Source organism: Bos javanicus, chromosome 23 (genome assembly GCF_032452875.1).
Source record: "Bos javanicus breed banteng chromosome 23, ARS-OSU_banteng_1.0, whole genome shotgun sequence".
NCBI lineage: Eukaryota > Metazoa > Chordata > Mammalia > Artiodactyla > Bovidae > Bos > Bos javanicus.
In genome coordinates this window covers 1,928,396-1,951,298 of record NC_083890.1, presented here as the reverse complement: position 1 = coordinate 1,951,298, position 22,903 = coordinate 1,928,396, and positions in this window count along the sequence as shown.

Genomic DNA, 22,903 nt, shown 5'->3' with positions numbered 1-22,903 from the left:
GAGAAAAAAGAATGGAACTGGAGGAATCAACCTGCCTGACGTCAGGTTCTACTACAAAGCCACAGTCATCAAGACAGTATGGTAGTGACACAAAGACAGAAATATAGTTCAGTGGAACAAAGTAGAAAGCCCAGAGATAAATCCACGCACCTATGGACACCTTATCTTCGACAAAGGAGGCAAGAATATACAATGGAGAAAAGACAATCTCTTTAACAAGTGGTGCTCGGAAAACTGGTCAACCACTTATAAAAGAATGAAACTAAAACACTTTCTAACACTATACACAAAAATAAACTCAAGCTGGATTAAAGATCTAAATGTAAGACCAGAAACTATACAACTCTTAGAGGAAAACATAGGCAAAACACTCTCTGACATACATCACAGCAGGATCCTCTATGACCCACTTCCCAGAATATTGGAAATAAAAGAATAAATAAATAAATGCGGCCTTTCACACAGCAAAGGAAACTCTAAGCAAGGCGAAAAGATAGCCTTCATAATGGGATAAAATAATAGCAAACAAAGCAACTGACAAAGAATTGATCTCAATAATATACAAGCAACTCCTACAGCTCAATTCCAGAAAAAAAAAAAGGACCCAATCAAAAAATGAGCCAAAGAACTAAACAGACATTGCTCCAAAGAAGACATACAGATGGCTAACAAACACATGAAAAGATGCTCAACATCACTCACTATCAGAGAAATGCAAATCAAAACCACAATGAGGTACCATTTCACACCAGTCAGAATGGCTGCTATCCAAAATTCTACAAGCAATAAATGCTGGAGAGGGTGTGGAGAAAAGGGAACTCTCTTACACTGTTGGTGGGAATGCAAACTAGTACAGCCACTATGGAGAACAGTGTGGAGATTCCTTAAAAAAACTGGAAATAGAACTGCCATATTACCTAGCAATCTCACTGCTGGGCATACACACCAAGGAAACCAGAATTGAAAGAAACATGTATACCCCAATGTTCATCGCAGTACTGTTTATAATAGCCAGGACATGGAAGCAACCCAGATGTCCATCAGCAGACAAATGGATAGGAAAGCTGTGGTACATATACACAATGGAGTATTACTCAGCCATTAAAAAGAATACATTTCAAACCGTTCTAATGAAGTGGATGGAACTGGAACCTATTATACAGAGTGAAGTAAGCCAGAAAGAAAAACACCAATACAGTATGCTGCTGCCAATACAGTATACTAACGCATATATATGGAATTTAGAAAGATGGTAATGATAACCCCACCTGTGAGACAACAAAAGAGACACAAGTCTATAGAACAGTCTTTTGGACTCTGTGGGAGACGGTGAGGGTGGGATGATTTGGAAGAATGGTATTGAAACATGTATATTATCATATGTGAAAAAGATCGCCAGTCCAGGTTCGATGCATGACCAGGGTGCTTGGGGCTGGTGCACTGGGATGACCCAGAGGGAGAGGATGGGGAGGGAGGTGGGAAGGGGGTTCAGGATGGGGAACACATGTATACTCATGATGGATCCATGTCAATGTATGCAAAACCACTACAATATTGTAAAGTAATTAGCCTCCAATTAAAAAAATATATATATATGTATATATATATATATATATATATATATATAAACCTTGCTTTCCTGGAACAAACCCAAATTGATCATGGTGTATGAGCTGTGGCTCAAACGGTAAAAGCATCTGCTTACAATGTGGGAGACCCGCGTTCAATCCCTGGGTCAGAAAGATCCCCTGGAGAAGGAAATGGCAACCCACTCCAGTATTCTTGCCTGGAAAATCCCACGGATAGAGAAGCCTGGTAGGCTACAGTCCGTGGGGTCACAAACAGTCAGACACGACTGAATGACTTAACTTTCTTTTCTGAATTCTGTTTGATAAAATTTTGTTGAGGATTTTTGCATCTATGTTCATCAGTGATATTGACCTGTAGTTTTTTTTTTTTTTTTTGCATGTTGTCTTTGTCTGGTTTTTGTATTAGGGTATGGTGGCCTCATAGAATGAGTTTGGAAATGTTCCTTACTCTGCAATATTTTGAAAGTGTTTTAGAAAGATAGACATTAGCTCTTCTCTAAATGTTGGATAGAATTCTCCTGTGAAGCCATCTGTCCTGTGCTTTTGTTTTATGGGGGATTTTTGATGACAGCTCCAATTTCAGTGCTTGTAATTGGGTTGGTCATAATTTCTATTTCTTTCTGGTTCAGTCTTGGAAGTTCGAACTTTTCTAAGAACGTATCCATTTCTCTAAGTTTATCCATTGTATTGTCATATAATTGTTAATAATAATCTCTTATAATCCTTTGTATTTTTGCATTGTCTGTCGTTACCTATCATTTCTATTTGTAATTTTGTTGATTTGATTCTTCTCTCTTTATTTCTTGATGAGTCTGGCTAAAGGTTTGTCAATTTTGTTTATCTTCTCAAAGTACCAACTTTTAGTTTTATTAATCTTTACTATTGTTTCTTTCATTTCTTTTACATTTATTTCTACTCAGATGTGTATGATTTCTATCCTTCTACTAATTTTAGAGCGTTTTTGTTCCAGTTCTTTTAGGTGTAAAGTTTCTTGAGGTAGGATTGTATTGCTATAAACTTCCCTCTGAGGACTGCTTTCACTGCATCCCATAGGTATTTAGTTGTCATATTTCCATTGTCATTTGTTTCCAGAAATTTTTTATTTCCCTTTTGATTTCTTCAGTAACCTATTGATTATTTAGAAACATGTTGTTTATTCTCCATGTGTTTGTGTTTCTTACAGTTTTTTCTTGTAACTGATATCCAGCCTCATAGCACTGGAGAATGCAATGGCACCCCACTCCAGCAGTCTTGCATGGAAATTCCCATGGATGGAGGAGCCTGGTGGGCTACAGTCCATGGGGTCGCTAAGAGTCAGACACGACTGAGCAACTTCACTTTCACTTTTCACTTTCATGCATTGGAGAAGGAAATGGCAACCCACTCCAGTGTTCTTGCCTTGAGAATTCCAGGGATGGGGGAGCCTGGTGGGCTGCCGTCTATGGGGTCACACAGAGTCGGACACGACTGAAGCGACTTAGCAGCAGCAGCAGCAGCTCAAAGCATTGTGTTTGGAGAAGATGCTTGATATAATTTCAATTTTCTTAAATTTACTGAGGTTTGATTTGTGACCCAAGATGTGGTCTATCCTGGAGAATGTTCCATGTGCACTTGAGAAGAAAGTGTATTCTTCTGCATTTGGATGGAATGTCCTGAAGATATCAAGGAGATCCATCTCATCTAATGTATCATTTAAGACTTCTGTTTCCTTAATAATTTTTTGTTTTGATGAACTGTCCATTGGTGTGAGTGTGGTGTTAAAGTCTCCTACTATTATTGTGTTACTGTCAATTTCTTCTTTTATGTCTGTTAGTGTTTGTCTTATGTATTGAGGTGCTCCTATGTTGGGTGCATAGATATTTGCAATTGTTATGTCTTCCTCTTGGATTGATCCCTGGATCATTATGTAGTGTCCTTCCTTATCTCTTGCAATCTTCTTTATTTTAAGGTCTATTTTGTCTGATATGAGAATTGCTACTCCAGCTTGCTTTTGCCTTCCATTTGCATGGAATATGTTTTCCTATCCTCTCGCTTTCAGTCTTTATGTGTCTTTAGCTCTGAACTGGGTTTTTCGTAGACAGCATATATATGGGTCTTGTTTTTGTATCCATTCAGCCTGTCTGTGTCTTTTGGTTGGAGCATTTTATCCACTTGCATTTAAAGCAATTATTGATATTGTTCCTATTGCCATTTTCTTAATTGGTATTGATTTTGTAGATCTTTTTTTCTTTTCTTCTACTTCTTGACTAAATAAGTCCCTTTACCAGTTGATGTAAAGCTGGTTTGGTGGTAATGAATTCTCTTAACTTTTGCCTGTCTGAAAACCTTTTTATTTCTGTATCAAATTTGAATGCAATCCTTGCTGGGTACTGTAATCTTGGTTGTAGGTTTTTCCCTTTCAATTCTTTAAATATATCCTGCCATTCCCTTCTGTCTTGAAGAGTTTCTGCTGAAGGATCAACTGTTAAGTGTATGGGGTTTCCCTTACATGTTACATGTTGCTTCTCCCTTGCTGCTTTTAATATTCTTTCTTTGTTTTTGTCTTTGTTAGTTTGATTAGTATGTATCTTGGCATGTTTCTTCTTGGGTTTATCTTGTATGGGACTCTTTGTGCCTCTTGGACTTGATTTACTCTTTCCTTTTCCATGTTGGGGAAACTTTCAACTATAATCTCTTCAAAAATTTTCTCATACCTTTTCTTTTCCTATTCTTCTTCTGGGACCCCTATAATTTGAATGTTGGTGCATTTGATATTGTCCCAGAGGTCTCTTAGTCTATACTAAGTTCTTTTCATTCTTTTATTCTTCTCTTCAGAAGTAATTTCCACCATTTTATCATCCAGCTTACTGATTCATTTTTCTTTTTCAGATATTCTGCTATTGATTTCTTCTAGAGTATTTTAATTTCCTTACTTGTGTTTCTTGTCTCTGTATGTTTATTCTTTAATATTCTAAGTCTTTGTTAATTGATTCTTGAATTTTCTCCATTTTGTTTTCAAGGGTTTTGATCATCTTTACTATCATTATTCTGAATTCTTTTTCAGGTAGTGTGCCTATTTCATCTTCATTTATTTGGACTTCTGTGTTTCTGGATTGTTCCTTCATTTGTGTAGTACTTCTCTGTCTTTTCATAATTTTTTTTAACTTACTATGTTTGAGGTCTCCTTTTCCAGGCTTCAAGGTTGAATTATTTCTTCCTTTTGGTTTCTGCCCTCTTCATTTTGGTCCAGTTGTTTGTGTAAGCTTTGTATAGGGTGAGATTTATGCTGAGTTTTTTCTTGTTGGTTTGTTTTTCCACTGATGGTTGTGATGCCAGGTATTTTATTCAAGTGGTTTTGTTTCTGTGAGTTCTCACTATTTGATACCCCCTAGGGTTAGTTCTCTGGTAGTCTAGGATCTGGAGTCAGTGCTCCCACTCCAAAAGCTCAGGGCTTGATCTCTGGTTAGGAACAAAGATTCCACAAGTGATTTGTTATGGCATGAATTGAGATTAAAACAAATATCCAAAAATGAGAAACTGAAGATGAAACCCAGACAAATGGCAGTTAAAAAATCAGGCAAATAATAATTAAATAATGGAATACACACACACACAAACACACACACACACACACACACACACACCCATGAGCAAAGTCAAAACAGTCCATCAAAAATAGAGTACAGTAGATTGAGTTGGCAAACAAGGGAAATGAAAAATTATATTTACCACTTAAGAACAAAACTAACTAAAGCACAAACTGGAAAACAAAATTAAAGCAAGGTGCCAAGTGGGGAATAAAGCAATGAAAACAAAACTAACAGATATATTGAGAGGAAAGAAAGAAAAATAAGAAAGAATAGATATGAAAAGTTAAACAGAGGTAGATGAAAAAGATGTATATACATTAAAGATTAACTTCAAGGGGAAAAGAACAGTAGGAAAGGCAGACAAAGTAATAAATGTAGAAAAATATAGCAGGTTTAAAAATTAAAAATTGAGTTTATAAAAAAGAGAAAATCAAAAAAGGAAGAATAAAGAAAAAAAAAAAGAAAGAAAGAAAACTCCATAGAACTGCAAAAGCCAAATATAGAGGCAGATGTTTATAACAATAAAAAGTGTGACGGAGTATACACATATACACATACACCCATAAGCAAAATCAAAACAGTCCAACATAAATAAAAAGTACAATATGTTGACCCAGTGAACAAAGGAAACCAAAAATTATATCTATCAGAACAAAACTAAATCACAAACTGGAAAGCAATACTAAAGCAAGGTGCCAATTGGGGAATAAAGCAATGAAAATAAACTAACAAATATGTTGAGAGGAAAGGAAAGAATGAAAAGAAAGAAAGAATAGATATGCAAAGTTAAATAGAGGTAGATAAAGAAGATTTGCATACCTTAAAGATTAACTGCAAGGGGGAAAGAACAGTAGGAAAAGCAAACAAAGGAATAAATGTAGAAAAAGTAATAATAAGTTCAAAAATTAAAAATTAAAATTAAAAAAGAGAAAAGAAAAAAGAAAAGAAAACTCCATACAACTGCAAAAGCTGAACATAGAAGCAGAGGTTTATAACACCAATAGAAAATGTGACTAAAAAAAAAAAAAAAAGCTCAAAAGCTTAATTAGATTTCATAGTGCCAATTAAAATCTACAATTACAACATAGGGGGGAAAAAGAAAAAAAATCCAAAAGAATCTACAAAACAAGTCAAAACATAAGAATAATAAATGTTTTTCTTGAGTCACTGATGTCAGAGTCCTATCCCTTGCTGGGAGTCACAGTCCACCTCATCTCTCTAGGATGTCTTCCAACACTATGCTGATCTCTGGACCTGCTGTTGGGGGCAGCTCAGGTTCTAATCTGGTCCTACTCAACTGAGTTGCCTCCAGTGTCCACAGCTATCAGAACTAGTGCGCTTTCTTTTGTGGGAGCTCTCAATGTCCTTTTAGATATTCCATAGACATAGAGTCTGTCTAGTTGATTGCGTGGACTTAATCTGCACCTTGTACAGCTGGTGGTAAGGTTTTAGGTCTTCTTCCTTAGCCACACTGCCCCTGGGTTTCAATTGTGGTTTTATTTCCACCTCTGCATGTGGGTTGTCCACTGGGCTTTCCCCCTGAGGCTGTCTGGTGGACTTGGGTTTTCCCCTGTGAGGGCCAGGTGTAGAGGTGGTGCAGCTGCTTGGGTCGCAGAGGTTCTGTCAGCACCAGATACTCAGGTGGGTTGGCGGCTAGGGCAGCAGGAAATATAGTGCTCTAGAAGGGTATGGCGACCAGTATTGGCCAATACACTCCAGTATTCTTGGCTGGAGAACCCCTCTCCCTGTCAGAGAAGCCTGGCAAGCCATAGTCTACAGGGTCACAGAGTCAGATAGGACCGAAGCAACCCTGAATGTATAGATGCAAGACTTGTTATGCCTATGGCAGCTCTGCCCCAGTGAGAGTTGAACGTGAAGATGCACAGCTGCTTGGCTTGTGGGATGCTGGCAGCATCCCCACAAGTGTGCAGAGACATGGACTGCCTCCACCACAGAAGTTATGGCCCTATCAAAGTCTTTTTTTGAGCCTTTTGTAGCTGGCAATCAGAAGGCTTCTTTGGCCAGTCTTTCTCCTAGCTCTGCTTGTTCAGGCACTTAGAGGACTTCTTTTCCTGGGGTCCTTCTCTGTTATTTGGTGCATCAGACACATAGAGGGGCCCCCCTGGGTGGGGTGCTACTCTGTAGATTGGTGCATCAGGTATTAAAGGGGCACCCTGGGTGGGGACCTACTCTGTAGTTCAGTGCATCAGGTGCTTGATGGGCCAGGCTCTCTATTGTTCAGGTGTCGCTGCTTGTGTGTGGGAATAGAGCGGCTATGGTGATGGCTCCACCCATTATGCATGACTCAGCAGTATCACCTTGCTTCCATGACTGCCTAGCTTTCCTCCAAAGGCATTTCCCACCACAATCTCCCTCCTCACATCCCCTTTATCCATCTCTCTGCAGTCAACAACAGCCCTCACCCTGGGATCGCTCCACAATCCCCAAACTCCAGCTTCTAGCCACTGTGCCTTCCAGGGAACCCATGTCCCTGTCTGGGATATATATGGCTGTGGCAAGGACTGTCTGATTTTCATTCCATTTAGGCTGCCCCAGATCAGCTGTTTCACTCTCAGCCTTAAATGTTTTTCCTCTGACTCAGACAATTGCCCCGATGTGAGGAACAGACCCTCCCTTCAGTTCTGCCACCCACCAAGGGTAGGTCCAGTCCTAACAACACTCCTGTTTTCCCACCTAGTTCCTTCATCCTACCAAGTTTTGCATGAGTCTATATATTCTTTTTGGTGGTCAGGTACTCCTGCCTGCTCTCAGCTGGTGTTCTGCATGCACTTCAGTGTCTGAAGGTGTATTCCTGATGCATCCATGGAGAGATGTACTCCATATCCACCTACTCTTCCGCCAGGTTGTTCTCCACCCTTTCCTAGAGGTTTTATATTAACCTGTTTCACCTTTCATGCTACAACATCAGGTTGCTTTATCCTGTGCCAGATATATTACACACATCTGTCATTTCATGCTCAGGGTGACCTTTATGGAGTCCGAGCTGATTCTGCTCACTGCACAATAAGTCCATGAAGCTAAGATGAGGTGTTGGGATGAGGAAGTGATTTTTTTGGGGAGCCTGCTGATCAAGCATATGGCAGGCTAGCTCCTCAAAATAACCTTCTTGTTGGGGATTGGTGGCCAGGTTCTTTGTTCCACTTATATTGATTAAGTAAATGAAGTCACCATAATATTTCTAAGTGGTCTATTTAAACAAGTTCCTAGTACAATGGACGAAAATTCTTTATCTCTGGTGGCACCTCAAATATATTTTAGCAACATAGTTTTTAAAATGTGCTTAAGCTTTATTGATATAATGAATCTCTTATATCAACCTTATATAATAATTTATGACACCCCCCACACACATATATAGACATATATATATATATATATATAGGCATGTATACACGTGATTTTATATACATGGTCATCCCATTTTTGTCACAACATAGCTGTGCATCCTTGAGTAACCTCTGTGGCACTTGCTACCATGTTTCTAAAGTAAGTATAATATCACTATCTAGCTTTTTGGTTTCTGTAAGAATTAAAGTAACACAAGTAAACACCTTAAGAGGACAGTCTGGCTTATTATAATTTTGGCTAACATGCTGATTATTAATATGATAATGACAGTATACAGAACTTGGATTTAATTCTTCTCTGGGTTCTTCTATTATGGAGCAAGACATTTAAATACGTGTTTTGCTTTCCTCATCTGTAAAGTGGAAAAAACTATAAGGGTGTACAACACAGTCCAGTAGAGTTTTCTGTATGTGATGGGTAATGGTTTATCACTGCACTGCTTTGTACAAGGCACTAGACACAGGAGAAGTAAAAATTTCAATTTAGTTTTAATTAATTTAAATGTATGGATGTGAGAGTTGGATTGTGAAGAAAGCTGGGCGCCGAAGAATTGATGCCTTTGAACTGTGGTGTTGGAGAAAACTCTTGAGAGTCCCTTGGACTGCAAGGAGATCCAAGCAGTCCATTCTGAAGGAGATCAGCCCTGGGATTTCTTTGGAAGGAATGATGCTAAAGCTGAAACTCCAGTACTTTGGCCACCTCATGTGAAGAGTTGGCTCATTGGAAAAGACTCTGATGCTTGGAGGGATTGGGGACAGGAGGAGAAGGGAACGACAGAGGATGAGATGGCTGAATGGCATTACTGACTCAATGGACGTGAGTCTGAGTGAACTCCGGGAGTTGATGATGGACAGGGAGGCATGGCGTTCTGAAATTCATGGGGTCTCAAAGAGTCGGACACGACTGAGTGACTAAGCACAGCACCTGGGTCTAAAATGAATAGTGTTTATTCTTTCAGATATTTTGGTTTTGCATAGCTCTAAAAGCCACCTCATGTGAAGAGTTGATTCATAGGAAAAGACTGATGCTGGGAGGGATTGGAGGCAGGAGGAGAAGGGGACGACGGAGGATGAGATGGCTGGATGGCATCACTGACTTGATGGACGGGAGTCTGGGTGAACTCCGGGAGTTCGTGATGGACAGGGAGGCCTGGCGTGCTGCGATTCATGGGGTCGCAAAGAGTCGGACATGACTGAGCGGCTGAACTGAACTGAATTTAAATGTAAAGAATCCCATGTGTCTAGTAACTATTGTGTTAGTGAAGACATTAAGTCTTAACATTCTAAGATTCTGAACTTACCTATATTCATCAACAAAACAATATAAATGCAAGAATTTATTTGTAGGCCCAAGGTATTTATTTATTCCCCAAAGTGGTCAACTTTCAGACAACATCTGAGGTGCTGAGTATTATTGGGCCAAAATAACTTACTTCTCTTTACTTACAGACATATACTTTATTTTTCCCTTTGCATATTTCAATGATGAGTAGCCACTTTCCTAATAAAATCTGTGTTTGTGATTTTATGTATTTAAGATTTCTTAATATCTGGTGATCACACTTAAATTTCTCATCCATGCCCAGAGAAAGAGTTAACATACATTAATAGTGAGAAAAACAAAAACAAAAACAAAAACACCAGGCTAGAATAGTTGTTTTTCCATTGTGGATGTACATTAAAATCAGTGGGGGGAGGGGCTTTAAAAATTCTGTCCCCAGTGCTTCTGATGTAGTTGATGTGGACTGAGGCTATTTATTGGTGCATCCCCAGGTGCTTCAAATAGGCTGTCAAGGTGGGAGCCATTGGCTAAAACTTTGGGAAAGAAAATCATGTCATTAATTCTCCCAGAATTCAAGGAACTAGGGCTGTGTGTTGTTATTCTCATTTGAGAGTCATGTTTATTTAACTCTGTATGCTTAGAATTCCCTTGAGAGCTCAGAAGGCTCTTCATTTTGACAGGCAGAGCAGTGATTCTGATACAGGAGATGGATTGCCTGTGGAGAAGCAGGGCTTAGAGAACACACAGAGCTTATGGCAACTCCTTAAGTTTGGGATGAGATACAAAACAAAAGGAAAAATCTTGAAATGTTACATGAATGTGAAGTATTTCACATGTTTTAGATTGGGAATTCTTTATACTTGTTAGATTCCAGTAAGGAGGTTGGCACTGAATAGTGATGGATGAGATGATGATGACAATGCAGACAGTGGTAGCACTAAAATGACCTGTCTGGGGGAACAAGGGACCTCATCTATTTGCCTCTTCATTGATGACAGTGGGGAGCTCCTTCTCTTCAAGCTGTGACTGTGGAAGTTTAGGTGGGCAGAGAAGGGTCTTCCATGAGGATCATGACCATGAAACTTTTGGGTGCTTGTTGTCTGCTAAATGTCTACTAGGTCACCTACTAGGGACCACTTATCACCATGGTCAATTTAAAATAGCCTAGTTCTGGCCCACAGACCTAGAAACCTTATTTTGTCTGGGAGTATATACAGTCATTGAGTGTTTCATTTTTTATTAACCAAAGTAACTCAAATGTAAACAAAAATACCAATTTATCAACTCAATAAAAATTTATTGCTGCACAAAGGATAATACTTATGTCCCATTAATGTACTTTATTCTCATAGGCTCATATACCTGAGAAACAAAAGCATAATCTAAGCTCGTTTACAAGCCATAAAATAAGAAGAGAGTGTTCAGATTAATTGACCTGTCCTGCCTTCATACTAAAAAGAGATGGAATCTCCTACATCACAGCAGAGATGGTTTTATATGGGGCAAGAACACTTGCTGTCCCAGAGCTGGGCTTCCTCTCCCATGGGGCATGTTAGGATGGACATTGCCAATATTTTATTCTATGACTTTCTTTCCACTATGTTTCTTTCCACTGAGACTAAATAGCCCACTCTTTTAAAGGTACAGTCCTTTGTTAGAGATAATGCATTGAAATGAGTTTTAGTTTTCTACTAGCACTGGCTCACTGAAGTTGCAAAGATATTCAGATTTCCACAGGTGATGAGGTATGTAGGTTTATTTTGAGATTGCAAGCAAAGGAAACTTTGGTGGCTGGTATCAATCAACTTGAAAAAAAAAATATATATATAATGACCAAGAATAACACTAGTGACCTAGCATTAACACTTCTGTTGTTTTTGAGTGTCCTCACATCAGCATTCAGAGAGAGCACATAATCTAATCTCTTTCTTAAGTCAACCTAAATAAACCTAGAAGGTAATAAATGAACAGTGTTTATTTGGAAGCAGAGAATTGCCATTTGGTCACTAAGAGATAGCTGGCAGTCCAAACAGTGTCCTATTAGGAAGTAAAAGTCAGGGGCTTTTAGAGGCAAAGGAGAGAGGTTTACATTACAAAGAATTTTAATTGGAGCTGGAGGCAGAAGCCAGTATTGGCTGAAGGACTGATCACTAAGGCCATAACCAGAGGGAGGGAAAAGGCAGTGATGGTGACAGGCTGTAGGTTTTCTAGGATAGTCCTTGGAATATCAGTGACTTGACCCAGTTCAAACGTTCATGGTTCCACCTGGTGAGGACACGGTTAATGCCCACTTTCTTAATCACCTTCTGGCTCCACTTGAGAGCTCCTGGCACAAGTGACTCCATTTTTTTTAATTTCACATTTCCCACTTACTAGGATAAAACGGCCGTACTGGGTGGAGTTCCCACATGGTCTCTCCATAAGCCATTTGCTTTTTTACCTTCATTGTGTGATGACTGCCTTGCTTAGAATGCTGATCTGTGGTCTCAGTACAGAAGGCATGGGTAACTTGTGAGCAAATTCCTGCTTTGGGCAGCCTCACTCACCAGAAGGCTATGGACTTGCTGGTTACCCAGGCCTTCATGCTACATGCCAGTCTTGCAGGACTAAAAGTCAGTGCATTTTTCTGAATGTTTCATAACTCTTAGCTGTTGATGTTCAAGTCTTGGGAGTAATTATTTCTTTTATTTATGAATTACTAGGGGAATGTCCTCTTAATAACTACCATCAGTTCAGTTCAGTTCATTTCAGTGGCTCAGTCGTGTCCAACTCTTTGCAATCCCATGGACTGCAGTATGTCAGGCTTCCCTGTCCATCACCAACTCCCAGAGCTTTCTCAAACTCACGTGCATTGAGTCGGTGATGCAAACCAGCCATCTCATCCTCTGTTGTCCCCTTCTCCTGCCTTCAATTATTCCCAGCATCAGGGGCTTTTCAAATGAGTCAATTCTTTGCCTCAGGTGGCTGAAGTATTGGAATTTCAGCTTCAGCATCAGTCCTTCCAATAGTTACTATTCTAGTCCTTCCAATAGTTACTATAACATAGATTAAATTGGGTCAACTTATTTTTAACAGAGTTAACTGCCCTAGCAAGAAAGTTCAGATATGAATTCTAGTCAAAGTAACTAGGAAAATTTAAAAAAAAAAAAAAAAGACTATGCAGTAATATTTATTCAAAAGCTGATTGCATTCGAGAAGAAATGGCAACCCACTCCAGTGTTCTTGCCTGGAGAATCCCAGGGATGGGGGGAGCCTAGTGGGAGGCCATCTACGGAGTTGCACAGAGTCAGACACGACTGAAACAACGCAGCAGCAGCAGCAGCAGAATTTCTCCAGGTGGTGCTAGTAGTAAAGAACTTGACTGCCAATGTAGGAAATGTAAGAGATGCAGGCTCAACCCCTGAGTCAGAAAGATCCCCTGGAGGAGGGTATAGTGACCCACTCCAGTATTCTTGCCTGGAGAATCCCATAGACAGAGAAGCCTGGTGGGCTACAGTCCATAATGTCTCAAAGAGTTGGACATGACTGAAGTGATTTAACACGCACAATACAAAGGAAAAATTTTATAATCATCTTTAACATTACAGTTATTATTTAGATGTGTTTTCATAACAGATAATATAAATTCAAGTTTTCATATTATAGCACAAAATACAGTTGCCATTTACAAAATAAGAAAAAGTGCAATTTTTTCATTAAAAGAAATGAATGAATCTCAATTATTAAGTAAAATATACTTCCTGTTCTTTATTAAGCTATATATATTTTAGAGAAACCAGGATCTGAATGAACATAAAATTGGTATATATTGTATCTTTCATAAATATTAAATGTCAAATCCAAACTCAAATGCTGCATGTAGTAAATTCCTTGTAAATGTGTCAATCTAATTTAGAAGGAAATAAATATCAATATCTTCTTTAATTGCCATTAGAATTTTTTCAAATCATGTGTTAATATATTTCCTTAACATTTAATTATTTCCAGTGTATCTTATCAGAGAAGGCAATGGCACCCCACTCCAGTACTCTTGCCTGGAAACTCCCATGGACCGAGGAGCCTGGTAGGCTCCAGTCCATGGGGTCTCAAAGAGTCAGCACGACTGAGCGACTTCACTTTCACTTTTCACTTTCATGCACTGGAGAAGGAAATGGCAACCCACTCCAGCGTTCTTGCCTGGAGAATCCCAAGGACGGAGGAGGCTGCCGTCTACGGGGTCACACAGAGTCGGACATGACTGAAGCGACTTAGCAGTGTATCTTATAGAACATATGTCATGTTGGACATAAAAATATATTTATGTTTAATATTAATATCAGATATTTACGATTTTGACATTTGCCACCATTGTAAAATAAGTCTAGTGATATACTTCAGTACTATATGTCTCTGGGAGTAAGTAGAAATAATAAGCAAATTCCAAGTCAGACTTAACTGGGTTTGTACTATCAGCACTATCTTTCATGTGTTTTACACATAAATGCTTTGTGTTGCTCTATTATGCAAGTATAAATGTCAGTATAAGTAAAGACTCAATGTGAATCTAAATCTGCTTTCTTTCCACATTTTTGAGGATATGCTGACATTGAAATAAACAATTAAAAACATTGAAACTATGGAGATATCTTTCCTCTTTCTGGAAAACAAAAAATTAAACAACTTCTGTCAATTTGTCAAAGTAAACAAATCTGCTTACTTATGATTTCTTTCTTTGCCAAGAAAATGTAAAACTGAACAAGTTATATAGCTTTTAAAATACCTTTTAGTGCTGGTAAGTTTACAAATTCTCTGCTACATAAAGCAATTAGTGTGCTACTGGCTTGATGATGCATGTCCTTCTCCACTGTATTTGTAAAACAAAGTCCCTGTCCTTTTCGTTATAGGGGACTGGAATGCAAAACTAGGAATTCAGGAAACACCTGGAGTAACAGGCAAATTTGGCCTTGGAATACGCAATGAAGCAGGGAAAAGACTAATAGAGTTTTGCCAAGAAAATTCACTGGTCATAACAAACACCCTCTTCCGACAACACAAGAGAAGACTCTATACATGGACATCACTAGATGGTCAACACCGAAATCAGATTGATTATATTTTTTGCAGCCAAAGATGGAGAAGCTTTATACAGTCAGCAAAAACAAGACCAGGAGCCGACTGTGGCTCAGACCATGAACTCCTTATTGCCAAATTCAGACTGAAACTGAAGAAAGTAGGGAAAAACACTAGACCATTCAGGTATGACCTAAATCAAAACTCTTATGATTATACAGTGGAAGTGAGAAATAGATTTAAGGGACTAGATCTGATAGATAGAGTGCCTGATGAACTATGGAATGAGATTCCATTGTACAGGAGACAGGGATCAAGACCATCCCCATGGAAAAGAAATGCAAAAAAGCAAAATGACTGTCTGGGGAGGCCTTACAAATATCTGTGAAAAGAAGAGAAGCGAAAAGCAAAGGAGAAAAGGAAAGATATAAACATTTGAATGCAGAGTTCCAAAGAATAGCAAGAAGAGATAAGAAAGCCTTCTTCAGCGATCAATGCAAAGAAATAGAGGAAAACAACAGAACGGGAAAGACTAGAGATCTCTTCAAGAAAATCAGAGATACCAAAGGAACATTTCACGCAAAGATGGGCTCGATAAAGGACAGATATGGTATGGACCTAACAGAAGCAGAAGATATTAAGAAGAGATGGCAAGAATACACAGAAGAATTGTACAAAAAAGGTCTTCACGACCCAGATAATCACAATGGTGTGATCACTGACCTAGAGCCAGACATCCTGGAATGTGAAGTCAAATGGGCCTTAGAAAGCATCACTGCGAACAAAGCTAGTGGAGATGATGGAATTCCAGTTGAGCTATTCCAAATCCTGAAAGATGCTGTGAAAGTGCTGCACTCAATATGCCAGCAAATTTGGAAAACTCAGCAGTGTCCACAGGACTGGAAAAGGTCAGTTTTCATCCCAATCCCAAAGAAAGGCAATGCCAAAGAATGCTCAAACTACTGCACAATTGCACTCATCTCACATGCTAGTAAAGTAATGCTCAAAATTCTCCAAGCCAGGCTTCAGCAATATGTGAACCGTGAACTTCCTGATGTTCAAGCTGGTTTTAGAAAAGGCAGAGGAACCAGAGATCAAATTGCCAACATCTGCTGGATCATGGGAAAAGCAAGAGAGTTCCAGAAAAGCATCTATTTCTGCTTTATTCACTACGCCAAAGCCTTTGACTGTGTGGATCACAATAAACTGTGGGAAATTCTGAAAGAGATGGGAATACCAGACCACCTGACCTGCCTCTTGAGAAATCTGTATGCAGGTCAGGAAGCAACAGTTAGAACTGGACATGGAACAACTGACTGGTTCCAAATAGGAAAAGGAGTACGTCAAGGCTGTATATTGTCACCCTGTTTATTTAACTTATATGCAGAGTACATCATGAGAAACGCTGGACTGAAAGAAACACAAGCTGGAATCAAGATTGCCGGGAGAAATATCAATAACCTCAGATATGCAGATGACACCACCCTTATAGCAGAAAGTGAAGAGGAACTCAAAAGCCTGTTGATGAAAGTGAAAGAGGAGAGTGAAAAAGTTGGCTTAAAACTCAACATTCAGAAAACGAAGATCATGGCATCCGGTCCCATCACTTCCTGGGAAATAGATGGGGAAACAGTGGAAACAGAGTCAGACTTTATTTTTCTGGGCTCCAAAATCGCTGCAGATGGTGACTTCAGCCATGAAAGTAAAAGACGCTTACTCCTTGGAAGGAAAGTTATGACCAACCTAGAGAGCATATTCAAAAGCAGAGACATTACTTTGCCAACAAAGATTCATCTAGTCAAGGCTATCGTTTTTCCTGTGGTCATGTACAGATGTGAGAGTTGGACTATAAAGAAAGCTGAGTGCCAAAGAATTGATAATTGAACTGTGGTGTTGGAGAAGACTATTGAGAGTCCCTCGGACTGCAAGGAGATCCAATCAGTCTATCCTAAAGGAAATCAGTCCTGAATATTCATTGAAAGGACTGATGCTGAAGCTGAAACTCCAATACTTTGGCCACCTGATGTGAAGAACTGACTCATCTGAAAAGACCCTGATGCTGGGAAAGATTGAAGGCAGGAGGAGAAGGGGACAACAGAGGATGAGATGGTTGGATGGTATCACTAACTCAATGGACATGAGTTTGAGTAGGTTCTGGGAGTTGGTGATGGACAGGGAAGCCTCGTGGGCTGCAGTCCATGGAGTGCAAAGAGTCCAACATGACTGAGCAACTGAAGTGAACTTCTGAAAAAATGAAAAAGCAAAAAACTCTCAAGTGTTAATGTCATTGGCCTAGAATATTCAAAATATAGAGTAATTTTTAAAATGGTGAAAGAGGGAATGTAGGTTGATTAGAATATCTCAGCATTTATTGAAAGAGTGCTATTGGTAATATGATATAATAAGCATATAAGTATAAATATGAAAGACAAAAAACCCCACAAATATATCATTGTTTTATTCTATTTTTATCCACTGAAATACCACCTTTTCCATGTTACTGATTGTATTTGCCCATTAAAAGAAATTTAAGTCATAAATACTGGAAATGTTTTCAAATTGTGATAAAATCTGAGTGTTAAGATTCGTTGTCTTAACTGAGAACAAGATGGAGGAGGAGTAGGTGGATGTGGAGTCCATCTCTCTCCATGGATACATCAGGAATACACCTTCAGACACAGAAAGCATGCAAAAAAAAGAATAGCTGAAAGCAGACAAGAGTACCTTACCAGCAGGAAAGAATATATAGATCCTCACAAAACTTGGTAAGATGAAGGAAATAGGGGGAAAACAGGAGTGTTAGTAGGACTGGACCTTCCCTCCATGGGTGGGGGAACTGAAGCAGGGGTCTGATCCCCACATCGGGGCAACTGTCTGAGTCATGTGAGAAATATTTAAGGCTGAGAGTGAAACAGCTGATCTGTGGCAGCCTAAATGGAATGAGAATCAGACAGTCCTTACCACAGCCATACATACCCAGGTGGTGCAGTGGCTGAGTGCTGGAGTTTAGGGATTGTGGAGCTTTACCCGGGTGAAGGCTGATGATGATTGCAGAGAGACAGATTGAGGGGATGTGAGGGAGGAGATTGTGGTGGGAAATGCCTGTGGGGGAAAACCAGGAAGCCATGAAAGCAAGGCGATACTGCTGAGTCATGTGTAGGGGATGGAGCCATCACCAAAGCCTCTCTCCCACCACAAGCAAGCATCTGCCGCTGAGCGATAGAGAGGCTGGCCCATCAAACACCTAACGCACTGAACTACAGAGTAGGACCCCATGCAGGGTGCCCCTTCAAGTGCCTGATGCACTGATGTACAGAGTAGGACTCCAGATGGGGGGGCCCCTCTTTGTGCCTGATGTACTGATTTATAGAGGAGGACTTTGTGGGATTGCTTCAATAGTGTCCAACTCTGTGACTCTGTAGACTGTGGCCTGCCAGGCTTCTCTGTCAGGGAGGGTGGTTTTCCAGTCAAGAATACTGGAGCTTATTGGCCAACACTGGTTGCCATACTCTTCTAGAGCACTGTGTTTCCTGCTGCCCTATCTGCTAACTCCCCTGAGTACCTGGTGCTGCCAGAACCCCTACGACCCAAACAGCTGCACCACCTCCATACCTGGCCCTCACAGGGGCAAACCCAAGTTGCCAGGGCAGCCTCAGTATCGAACTCCAGGGGACAACCCACATGTAGAGCTGGAAAGAAAACCACAATTGAAACCCAGGGGCAGTGTGACAAGGAAGAGGACCCAAAACCTTCCCACAAGCTGTACAAGGTGCAGATTAAATCCATACAATTAACTAGGCAGACTCTGTCTATGGAATATATAAAACATTGAGAGCTCCCACAAAAGAAAACGCACTAGTTCTGATAGCTGTGGACACTGGAGGCAAGAACTCAGTTGAGTAGAACCAGATTAGAATCTGAGCTGCCCCCACATTGAGTCCAGAGATAAGTACAGTTTTAGAGGGCATCCTAGGGAGGTGAAGTGGACTGTGACTCCCGGTGAAGGAAAGGACTCTGACAGCAGTGACTTAAGAAAAGCATTTACTATTCTTATGTTTTGACTTGTTTCGTAGATTCCTTAGAATTTTTTTCTCCCCTCCACCCTCCTTTCCCCTCCCCCCACCCCAAGTTGTAGTTGTTGATTTTATTGGCACTATGAAATCTAATTAAGATTTTGAGCTTTTTTTTTTCCCCTCAGTCACACTTTTTATTGCTGTTATAAACCTCTGCCTCTATGTTCGGCTTTTGCAGTTCTGGGGAGATTTTTTTTTTCTCTCTTTTTTAATTTTAATTTTTTAAACCTATTATTTTTCTACATTTATTCCTTTGTTTGCTTTCCTACTGTTCTTTCCCCCTTGCAGTTAGTGATATATATATATATATATATATACACACATATATATACATATATATACATATATATAAATATAAAAATCTTCTTTATCTACCTCTACTTAGCTTTGCATATCTATTCTTTCTTTCTTCCCTCTCAACATATTTGTTAATTTTATTTTCATTGCTTTATCCCCCAGTTGGCACCTTCCTTTAGTTTTGATTTCCAGGTTGTGCTTTAGTTAGTTTTGTTCTTAATAAGTAGATATAATTTTTGGTTTCTTTTGTTAGCTGGGTCAATCTAGTGCACTTTATGTCTGTTGGTCTGTTTTGACTTTGCTCATGCATGTATATGTATGTGTGTATATTCCTTTATTTTAATTATTATTTGCCTGATTTTGTAACTGTAATTTGTCTGGGGTTCATCTTTGGTTTCTTGTTTTTGGATAATTGTTTTAATCTCACTCAATGCCATAACAAACCACTTGTGGAATCCTCGTTCCTGACAAGAGATCAAGCCCTGAGCCTTTGAGTGGGAGCACTGACTCCAAGACCCTAGACTACCAGAGAGCTAACCCTAGGGGATATCAAATAGTGAGAACTCACACAAAGGAAACCATTGGAATACAAGACTCCGCATCTCCCAACCACCAATAGCACCCTGTGCAGGTCGCCTCATCTAAACAACAAACAAAACAAAAATACAAACCCTATCATCAGCAGACAGGATTACCACATCACTCATTAGAGGAAAATCAAGAGCCTTGCCCATTAGAGGAAAATCAAGCAAGCAAACAAAAACTCAGCACAAAGCTCATCTTATATGAAGCTTACACAAACCCCTGAACCAACCTTGGGAGGGCAGAAACCAAAGGAAGAAATAATTCAGTCTTGAAGCCTGGGAAAAGTTGACCACAAACACAGTAAGTTAAAAAAAAATAATGAAAAGGCAGAGAAATACTACACAAATGAAGGAACAAACTAGAAACACAGAAGTCCAAATAAAGAAAGAGGAAATAGGCAAACTACCTAAAAAGAATTCAGTATAATGATACAAAGATGATCAAAAACCTTGAAAACAAAATGGAAAAAATCAAGAATCAATGAACAAAGACCTAGAAGAATTAAAGAATAAACATGAAGAGACAAACAGCACAACTACTGAAATTAAAAATACTCTAGAAGGAATCATTTGTAGAATATCTGAAGCAGAAGACAAGAACAGTGAGCTGGATGATACAATGGTAGAAATTACTTCTGGAGAGCAGAATAAAGTAAAAGGAATGAAAAGGAAGGAGGATAGTCTCAGAGACCTCTCAGACAGTGTCAAATGCACCAACATTCAAATTATAGGGGTTGCAGAAGAAGAAGAGAAAAGAAAGGGTATGAGAAAAGTTTTGAAGAGATTATAGTTGAAAATTTCCACAACATGCAAAAGGAAATAGTCAATCAAATCCAAGAGGAATAAAGAGTCCTATAGAGGATAAACCCAAGGAGAAACATGCCAAGACACATACTAACCAAACTAACAAAGACTAAAGACAAAGAAAGATTATTAAAAGCATCAAGGGAGAAACAATAGGTAACATACAAGGGAAACCCCATATGCTTAACAGCTTTCAGCAGAAATTCTGCAGGCCAGAAGGGAATGGCAGGATATATTTAAAGTACTGAAAGGGAAAAATATACACTAAGGTTACAGTAGCTGGTAAGGATCTCATTCAAAATTGATGGAGACATTTAAAAAGGTTTTCAGACAAGCAGAAGTTAAAAGAATTCAGTACCACCAAACCAGGTTTATGACAAATATTAAAGGGGCATATGTAGTCAAAAAATAGAAGAGAATAAAAAAAACTACAAAATCAACCCCCAACAATTAAGAAAATGGGAATAGGAAAATATATATCAATAATTACTTTAAATGTAAATGGATTAAATGCTGCAACCAAAAGACACAGACTGGCTAAATGGATACAAAACCAAGACCCCTATATATGCTGTCTACAAGAAACCCACTTAAGAGCTAAAGACATAGATAGACTGAAAGTGAAAGGATGGAAAATTATATTCCATGCAAATGGGAAGCAAAAGAAAGCTTTTGTAGCAATGCTCATATCAGACAAAATAGACTGCAAATTAAAGAAGATTGTAAGAGATTAGGAAGGACACTATAAAATGATCCAGGGATCAATCCACAAGGAAGACATAACAATTGCAAATAGATATGTACCCAACATAGGAGCACCTCAATACATAAGACAAACACTAACAAACATAAAAGGAGAAATTGACAGTGACACAATAATGGTAGGAGACTTTAACACCCCACTCACACCAATGGACAGTTCATCAAAACAGAAAACTAATAAGGAAACACAAGTCTTAAATGATACATTAGATGAGATGGATCTCCTTGATATCTTTAGGACATTCCATCCAAATGCAGAAGAATAAACTTTCTTCTCAAGTGAACATGGGACATTCTCCAGGAGAGACCACATCATAGGTCATAAATCAAACCTCAGTAAACTTAAGAAAATTGAAATTGTATCAAGCATCTTTTCCGACCACAATGCTATGAGACTAGATATCAATTACAGGGGAAAACAGTGTAAGGAACACAAACACATGGAGATTAAACAACATGTTTCTAAATAACCAACAGTTTACTGAAGAAATTAAAAGGGAAATAAAATTCTATTAACAAATGACAATGAAAAGCTGACAACTCAATACCTATGGTTTGTAGCAAAAGCAGTCCTCAGAGGGAAGTTTATAGCAATACAAATCTTAAAAAAATGGGCATAGAAGGAACCTACCTCAAATATAGTAAAGGCCATATATGATAAACCTACAGCAATCATTATTCTCATTGGTGAAAAACTGAAAGCATTCCCCTAAGATCAAGAACAATACAAGGGTGTCCATTTTCCCCACTATTATTCAGCATTGTTCTGGAAGTCATAGCTATAGCAAACAGATAAGAAAAATAAAAGTTATCCAGATCAGAAAAGAAGAAGTAAAGCTCTCACTGTTTTCAGGTGACATGATACTGTTCATTGAAAACCCAAAGTATAGTATCAGAAAAATTACCAGAGCGTATGGATGTGAGAGTTGGACTGTGAAGAAGGCTGAGCGCCAAAGAATTGATGCTTTTGAACTGTGGTGTTGGAGAAGACTCTTGAGAGTCCCTTGGACTGCAAGGAGATCCAAGCAGTCCATTCTGAAGATCAGCCCTGGGATTTTTTTGGAGGGAATTGATGCTGAAGCTGAAACTCCAGTACTTTGGCCACCTCATGCAAAGAACTGACTCATTGGAAAAGACTCTGATGCTGGGAGGGATTGAGGGCAGGAGGAGAAGGGGACGACAGAGGATGAGATGGCTGGATGGCATCACTGACTCAATAGACGTGAGTCTGAGTGAACTCCGGGAGTCTGTGATGGACAGGGAGGCCTGGCGTGCTGCGGTTCATGGGGTCGCAAAGAGTCGGACATGACTGAGCGACTGAACTGAACTGAATCAGTGAATTTAGCAAGGTTGCAGGATATGAAATCAATACACAGAAATCACTTGCATTTCTACATACTGACAATGAAAAATCAGAAGGGGAAATAAGGAATCAATCCCATTCACCATTGCAACAAAAAGAATTAAATATCTAGGAATAAGCTTACCTAAGGAGACAAAAGACCTATATGCAGAAAATGCTAAGG